The following is a 6,384-nucleotide window of genomic DNA, read 5'->3' as shown; positions in this document are numbered from 1 at the left end:
GAGGCGCGCGGTGGGGGCCGGGGAGGGGGGCGGAGGGGGAGGGCCAGGGGTGGAGGGGAGAGAAAAGCGAAAGTTAGCGAAAAGTTGACGAAAGGGGAGAGTAACTTTTCCTCTCGCTCGCTCTCTCCCTCTCTCTCTCCCCGAGTGGCTCTCAGTCCTGGTCAAATCATATTCCGGGCTTTTGAAATAGTGGGCGCTAGAGCACCGCCTTTGGCGTCCGCCAGCCGGGCTCAGAGGAGGGAGACCCCGAGCCGGGGAGGGGGCGGAGGAGGGGGCGCGGGCCGGCGCCCACCCGGCTCCCCAGGAGCAAAGGCAGGGTTGGCGCAGGCAGGACGGCCGCAGCCGCTGGGGAAGCAACATGGAGACTTTTTCCTGCGCTCGGAACTGTAGTCCTGAAGTTTATTCCCAAGTGGTGCCCCGCGTGGTGGCCGGCGCTCCTCTGTGACTCCAGCAGTTCGCTCGGATCGCCCGGTGCCGGTGCCTCCGGTAGCAGGGTCCCACCCGCCGCTTTGCGACCCGCCGCCCTTCCTCACTTGACCTCGCTCCGACCCTCCCGCACACGGTCTTCCTGGCACCCGTGAGGCCCAAAGGGACGAACTGCCCCGGCGAGACTGCCAGGGCCCGGGTCTTACTTTCTCTTTCGCTCCGCCTTGGGCCGAGCCTGGGGCTCTGAGCGCAGTCAGCCGCGGGCCGGTCCCCACCGCAGCCCGCGAACTCTTCTCCGTCCGCACCACCGCCACTGCGTCTCGGAGCAGCCCGCGCGCCCTCCTAGCCCGGTGCAGGCGTCATCCGCTACGAGTCGGGCCGGGGGCTTCGACCCTTGCAGCCAGCAGGTGGGGACCGGCTGCACCGCGACCGGGGAAGCGCGGCTTCAACAGTCCGGGCCATGGCCCGGCTACAGCGAAGCGGTGAGCGCTGTGCGCAGAGGATACGAGTCGCTCATCCCTGCCGCCCCCTCCTCTACCGCGGGCCCGCGAAAGGGTCTCCCGGCACGCTGGCTCGAGGTCCCTGCCTGATCACCAGGCCGTTCGGTCTGCCCCTCCAGGGCTGGATCCTGCCTGGCTCGGCCTCGCGGCTTCCAGAGCCGAACTCTCAAAGCATGAGCCCAACGGGTGTGGGATTTGCGAGGGTTTTCCGAAGCCAAGAGTTTTCAGATCGGGACCCTGCCGAACTTGGCCCCACGGCGGTCCCGGCTGCCTTAGGCCGCGTGCCCACCCTACAGGGAAAAGCAGCTTCCAACCTCCGCCAAGCTTCCCTGAGCTCTGCGGTTCGTGGCCCCTCGGTTAGGAGCCCCATTTCCCGCCGAGCTCCCTGGCCAGTTGCCCTTGACCTCGGCCTCCTGCGCCACCCATGACCTCTGACCCCTCTTGGTGCGAACAGGGCCAGTAGTTTCCTAGTGGGTACGAATGAGCTGTGTGCGTACTGCGTGACTATCCACGACGTACGGAGCGGGTGTGCTGTGTACTGTTAGAATCTGGTGTGCACCGTGAGCCTTTCGGAGTCTCAACCCCGGGCTGCAGGCAGAGGTGGTCAGGCTCTCGAAGAGGAAGGACCCAGAGCTGGAAGCAGAAGAGTAAAGCTACTGAGGTCCTTTTGTCGCCGCCTTCGCTGCAAGCGAGAGACTAGCTCAGCGCACCCTATGCGGCCCCGGAAACTTCCCAGAGGTCCGCAGCGGGTTGGCGCCTTGCTGGGCCTCAGCTCTCTGCCTGCTCCACCTCCAGGTGGGGAAGGTTACCTGGCCCAGACCTTACATAGGATCGGAACGGGCTCCCGGCCTGCGGTGTGAGGCCTTCCCTGGAGGCGGAGAACAGGAGGACACAACCGGTGGGGAGTGCACTGTTCAATCTGTTTGCCGGGCGTCCTTAGAAACTGCCCCCAGACGCTTACCCAGAGTCCCTGCTTGGGTGTCACTGCGACACCCGGTTTCTGGCTCTGTGACTTTATTACTGCTACCACCAAAGCTCTCAGTAAGAAGGTGGTTGAAGCAGCTCAGGATGGAAGACAGCTCAGGGCCTACTGAGGACTTTAGAATTTCATTAGGCAATATTTTAAGCAGATGTGTGGCCGGCTCCTGGGGCACCTGACTCCATTACCTGAAGCAAGGGGGGCAAGCAGGCACTCTGCAGTCAGCCTAGCTGCTTCTTAGGCTGGCCAGCGGGGCCAGGGGGTAGGGGCAGGAGCAAGGTCATGGTTATTCAGGGTATTGCACTATCCTTGCGCTTGGGCCCTTGAGCTGTAACTGAGCCTGTACTGATAGCTGGGCTGGTGGTGGTGACCTCAGGACACAGGGCTTAGGGAGCCTGTCCCGGGGTGTGCATCTTGAGGTGTGATTTCGTTTGTATTTCTTGGTGCTACTTCTCCAGACCTCTTGTCTGCATGGCTTGCTCATGCTGGGCCTTTTAGGTGACCCACTTGAAAGAAATGCAGGGGCCCAGAGTAGAGACTTAGGTGGAGCTTTCTAAGGATAGAGGTGTCTGAGGCACCCTACCCTGGGGAGAGTGAAGACAGTTCAGGGCAGGGGTCCCCTTACTCAACTTGGGCCCGTTTTTTTTTTTTTGGCCAGTAAAGTTGTCCCGGCCCTACATTTACAAACGAAATTCTTAGCAGTAACTTATTCTTGCAACTGCTGTGACCCAGGTGGGCAGGAGGGGGCTTGGTTGGTGGTGGTGCCCTCCTGACCTTCAGTAACTACAGAACATGACTGGTACCACATAGCGATAGCTGGGAAGCCCACCAGAGCCACGTGTGGAGACCTGAGTTCTGTGGAAGCGACAGACGACACACGGTCCACCCTGCTAGGTGTGGGACTTTGCTTGCATTGGGTGCTGAATTGTGAAGCAGGTTGGGTTGAAGGACTCAAGGCCCAGCCCAAGGCCTATGCCCTTCCCTTTTGAGACAGATGGGGGGGGGCTAGGCTGTCTGGTCCTTGCCCTTCTACCCTCTCCAGGGAAATGGGAGCCCAGGGAATAGTTGTTTCTCCGTGACTGACACAGTGGCAGGAACCTGTAGGTGGGAATTGATTATCTTGCCCGCTTTAGGCGAAAGGTGGAGCCTGCTTGGTGGAGGGGCAGCTGGGGTGCAGGGCTGTGGGCCAGCACCCTGAGGCTCTGTGCTGCGTGCCACAGGCCTTGCTTCTGCCACCACTGGTTGATTTTTAGAGGGGTTCATCGGAGGCCTGGTGTGTAGCATAGGTCTTGCCAAAGCCAGTTTGTCAAGCAAGTGCTGTATAGGTCTCCCCTCAGGCTGTATGCCCCAGGGTCTTTAACTTCTACTGCCTGCTTCTCCAGCAGTCTGGAGGTCTGGGGAGAACAGGTGCAGATTAGATCTAGCCCTTCCCAGTCCTGAGTTTCTACCACCCCCAAACCCTACCTGGGCAGTGCTAGGGACAGAGAACTAAGTTCTCATTCTCTGTGCAGAGGCTAGGTAAGGGTGGCAGTAAGCCCCCGCCCCTGAAGCGCTGCCTCAGCTGTGACTGCTTACAGAGCTTCGGTGGGGGCATGATTAGCCCTCTGTTTTATTCAATTAGGAGGCAATTAGAGATCCTTGGGGGAGGGGGCTGGTACTGGTAATTAAGGTTATGTATAATTAGAGTTACAACAAAATTATCCGGGATTAAAAAATCTTTTGAGTAATTTCGTTAAAAATTTTCAAAATAGCATTAAATACGATTTATCAGGTTTTGAATCAAAACCTGAAGCTCATGGAGAAGGCTCTGGGGAACCGATGTTAGCGATGTTAGCACTTTCCCTCGGGGAAGAACTTCCCTGAGGTGAAGGGAGTCTCTGGGCTTCAGCGTTGCTCTAAAGGTGGCCTGGGGTTGGGAGTGCAGACATTCCAGCAGCCACTCTGATTGCCAGATCTTGGCACCTGCTGGGGGAAACTCTTCTTCAGGTGTCTCCCAGAGCCGACTGTGGAGCCAGCAGTGGGTATCTGAACTGCATCAACTTAATGCCTCTGACCTAGAGACCATGGCAATAGTGCCTTTCTACTTGGGGGCCACCTTCTGGCTTCCCGAGTGTTCCTGCCTGAATTTCCAGACCCTTCCACCTGTCCCCAAAATCTCCAGGGCAAGATCTCTGTCTGTAGCAGTCCCTTGACTCTCCCTTAGCTAACCTGCGCCCTAGAATTCGTACCTGTGTGCCCGCCCACCCCAGGTTTGAACTGGGGTGGGGGATGAGAGATCTGGGAAAACAAGGTGGCCCGGGTAGCCTGCATTGTGACTTGCTCTGCTGCTATTCTGTGTGGCACCAGCCTGGAAACAGACCCTCAAGGTGCCTGTGAGTGTCCTTCTGCCCTCCTGGGTAGGTGTTTGGAGCAGTGGGACACCTCCTCCAGAGGTAAGAGACCCGGAATAGGTGCTATGTGCTCATCAAGACGGTCAAGACCTTCAGGGTTTCTCAGTGTGGTACTGCAGACTAGAATTCATTCCATAGTGGGTTTTTTTTTAACTATGTTTTTTTTTTTTAATACATGTCAGGGTTAAAGCATTTCAAGACCAATGCTTACTGTGGTCTGTTCTTAAAGTTGATTCCATGCATTGTAACCTGTGAATATAAGCATCAGATTCATTCCCCACTTCCCTGCAGATTGGAATCCCGTTTGCTCAGACATGGACTCCCCCTACCCTCACACCCAGGGAATGACTGTATGGCTTGTCCTAACCTGGCTGTGGGGATTCTCTCCAAGGGCAGACTCCAGCTAGCCAGTATTGGACCAAGGATAGTCTTACCTACACCCTCATGGAGGTGTGGGAATGCCTGCTCACCCCACCCCCAGTCTATAGGGGAAAATCCACCTGTCTTCCTCAGGTAGTTAGGGAGATGTGGTGCACCCCATACTGAGGAGACCTTAGCTGCAGGATTAGTGCAGGGTCTCCTATGCTGGCTGTAGTTCCTCAAGGCTGGGACCTCATGGCCAGAGCCACTTTGACCATTCTGGGCTCAGAGTGCCCTCCACTCTAGTGGTCCTGAAGCCCGTTCTGACCACTCCCTATTCTCAGATCTTTTTCTCCCTGGAGGTGCCTCTGCCTCTCGTGAGGAAGAGGAACAAATGCCCTGAGCAAGTTGAAGATAGGAGTGCCGGCCACTTGAGATACATATTTGTTTAATAGTTAACATTTTGTGTAAAAAAGGGGGGGGAGGGAAGGCAGATTCTGGTGAAGGCTTTGCTTATTTTATATCCACTATAACTATTTCTGTCCATGAAAATTGGCTTAATTATATCAATGGAATGTTTCTTTTTCAATTCTGTATGCAATTAGTCCATCTTGCCGGCTGCAATTTATTTTAATAAAAAAATAAACCAGTGGTGTGTTCAGTTCCTCGTCCCCTGGGGACAAATGCGATTGGTGTGTTTAATTTCATTAAGTACAATGTGGCCTACTGGAAAAAATGTCTAAAATCAGCTTTATGCAGCTTAAACACTGGCATTTGAAACAAATCATTATTGCATTAGCTGTCATACTGGTAATTCTAGAATCTAAGAAAAAAATATATTATGGCTGTTTTTATAACCCTTTGCGAATGCACTGTTAAAATAATTTATAATCATTTTAAAACATGGCTGGTCCTAGTGAATATTTCATCTCCTCTAAATATGGTTCTGTGTTCTCCTGTGCACATTCACACATTCCCAACCCCAAGGGCTCGTCCCTCAAAACTGAAGTAGTAAAGCCTGTGTTTAAACAAACCGGATGGAGACAGGATCTCTTTCTCATTCTGGCCTGAGCCCCACACTCGAGAGTATGGGCTGTGGACACACAGTTGCGGGAAACCCACTGCGGCCAGAGGGTGCTCCATGGGGTTTCTTCCAGCCTCTGACTCAGGTGGGAAGGAAGGTCGATACATGTCTGTGCTCAGGCCTTTATAGGCACGAGAGCGAAACGGCCCATACCCTGGTTTCTGAGCTCAGAAAGCAGGGATGCTCTGTTCACACAGAGACCAAGGGAAGCGCAGTCCTCAAATATTGGCTTTCTGCACCCAATGTGGGGGTGCAGCCAAATAAACTGGGGTGAGGGGGCGATGCATCAGAAAATGGGGCTTGCTCTGGGTCAGTGCTCTGTGGAGCATTACGTGTGCCTGTGTGTGCTTCATGTATGTGTGTCAGATCTCCATCACCTGTGAGAGAGTCCTGGACCAGTCTGGTGAGAGGAGTTGGTGAGTGACATCGACTCTTTATTCCTACCAGAGTGAGGTGAAGCAGAACCAGAGGGTCTTGAAGGGAGTGAGCAGCGGGTTGGGGAGGGAGGGAGGGAGGGAGGGAGGGCTCTTTGGGTTCTTGCTTCTTTCAGCTTCTGAGTTATGCTCCCAGGTGGTCTGAGACAGTGGTAGAGGCCCCTTCAGTGGCTGCTTTCTTGCCAGTATATAGCAGGGGCTCAAAGGATGC

At 55.1% G+C, this 6,384-nt stretch overlaps 1 protein-coding gene across 3 annotated transcripts in view; it reads left to right on the top strand.

The window, feature by feature from the left end:
• Prdm16 (PR/SET domain 16) overlaps positions 1–6,384 on the top strand; it is a 315,023-nt gene that overhangs the window by 871 nt on the left and 307,768 nt on the right. The window lies entirely within an intron of this gene.

Source organism: Microtus ochrogaster, unplaced genomic scaffold, assembly GCF_000317375.1.
Source record: "Microtus ochrogaster isolate Prairie Vole_2 unplaced genomic scaffold, MicOch1.0 UNK38, whole genome shotgun sequence".
Lineage (NCBI taxonomy): Eukaryota > Metazoa > Chordata > Mammalia > Rodentia > Cricetidae > Microtus > Microtus ochrogaster.
This window is presented reverse-complemented; position numbering and strand designations above follow the sequence as displayed.